Here is a 2325-nt window from a genome sequence, read left to right on the forward strand (position 1 = left end):
CTATAAATACAAACCAGTTTTAAACCAAATGTTTAACTTGCTATAACGATGGTTTTGTATTGCAAGTTGAACTATATTTGTTGTTTAAGGAGATGCATTCACAGGCACCAGTTCATCAACGAGCTTTTGAGAAATTAAAGCCATACTTTGTGCGCAAGCTTAAGGATTGATATACTTGTTGTTGCATAACACATGTTTAGATGTCTTAAACCAGATTAGAGGATCTACTTTTGAGTTGCATGACAAAGCATGTCAATGTGATTGTGTCATTTGTAATGTGGGTTCTCAGCGCAAGGCTGTAGAGAAGTCCTACAAGATGATTACAAGCGCATGGGAGTCCATCTTATGTCCCAAAGCTGAAGGTACTATTTTCCATGCTTTGAAGTGTATGATGGGGAGATGCACTGTCTATGGTCCTCAAAACATTGCAGTTTGTCCAATTGAATCTGCATATGTTGGTCGACTTATCACCGGTGGCAAGACAAAGAAGAGGAAAGAGTTAATACACAAGGAAATGTCATGCCATTTACGGAATCAAATGTTCAACAACCAGCTCAGAAAGTTTATTAAACATAATTTTATGTACAGTGGCAAGCTTAGTAATACAAAGAATGCTTGTCTAATTTTTTCGAAGATGTGGTAATATCTGTTGTAGACTTTGTCGGAAATTAGTCTTTTAAGGAGCAAAATGAGATACAGTCAATGCACTGGTGTTCAAGCCAAGTGTCCATATTTGTGCATATTACATACTTTTGCATTGCATGTGACATCCACAAAATGATACACTTTATATCTCTGATTATAAGAAGCATGATACATATTTTGTGCAACATTGTTTCATGCTATATTATAATTGGGTATCACCCTATGGTATTCCTCTACAACGTCGTTGGGTTTGGTCTGATGTGTTGCTTCGTCTCAATTCAAAGCAAAAAGGCCTTTCTACTTTGTTTCCAAGTACATTGCTATCACAGGGTTGCAAATGACTTGGAATTTCTTTGGCTCTGGTCATGGAAAGGGAGAGCACGACGATGCAGGGGCTGTGGTGAAGAGAGCACTAACTCATGAACAACTCAAGCCTAATGGTGCTAAGCTCCAATGAGCAGCTGGAGCCATAAAGTATTTGCAAGAAATTCTCACCACTGGAGTCGAGTCCACATATGAATCACAAGCTCGGTGCGTTAGTAGAGTCTTTTGGGAGATAAAGTTGGGTGATATAGATAGAGATGAGACATGGAATGGTAAGGCTGTAACAAACACAAGATTCCTACATTCAGTCTCTGCATACTCTCAGTATGATCCAACAATATTGAGGGTGTGTCGGTTATCACGTTATTGTAGTAATTGTATGGAACACTTATGGCATAGATGCATCAATCAGTCTCATAGCTGGGACTACATTGCCCTTAAACCATTGGTAGATGGCACTGAAGAAGACAATGTTGACATTGATGTTTACATCGCAAACATTGAGGAGGCCACCTACGAAGGGCACCATGATACCCTAGTGATGTCCTTCTTGTACGAGGCAATTTCGCGATGATAGCTGAAAAAGAAAATCCAGAGAATGCGGACTTCTACATCTTGAAATGCACAAAGGAGAAAGAGCTCTACGGAGAGACCTACAAAGGACAGATGGGGGAATGACATTGCACGAGGTTGTTTTACTGTGAAAGGGTTCTTCTATGCACCTAAAGAAAAGCAAACCTACGAGTTGCGAGATTACAAGTCAGAGGCCTTGATAGTGACACATCTTGTGCAAGCAATCAAATTTCCAATGGACCCACACCCACTTAACAAAAATCTATTTGTCCTATCTCTTGAGGTACATGAAGCTATGTATAATAGTATGCCATTCAATTTTTAGCATACTTGTTAGATACAAAGCTGTGTAAAATAGTATGCCATCCAATTATGTGCATACTTGACATGTTTCTATTTGTGCTCATGAAATGTAGTGCTCGGGGTCTGTATTATGTAGCTTCGATGATTCAATTCTCATGACTATTTGATTGGATGCACATAAACCTTGTAAGAATGAAGATTTTGATGATTTGAGGTAGTTATGTATGGAAGCTTTAATGATTCATCTGCCAAAAAGAATTTCGAGCCCGTGGGGGTTTGTTTTTAAAAAAATGTCCTTATTGATCATGCTAATTCCCTTTTCAACTTGCTATTCTTTAAAATGGCAACAGAGAATACTTGCTTTGCAAATGAGAAAATTAACCCTAAATTGGACACACAAAGAAGAAGAAGAAGAAGAAGAAGAAGACTTAAAAGAATCTCAATAATTTGAGTCTAATTTATACATACATCTGGTTTTGT

Source organism: Cibotium barometz, chromosome 48, assembly GCF_041138505.1.
Source record: "Cibotium barometz isolate CiBa-2024 chromosome 48, ASM4113850v1, whole genome shotgun sequence".
NCBI classification, from domain to species: domain Eukaryota; kingdom Viridiplantae; phylum Streptophyta; class Polypodiopsida; order Cyatheales; family Cibotiaceae; genus Cibotium; species Cibotium barometz.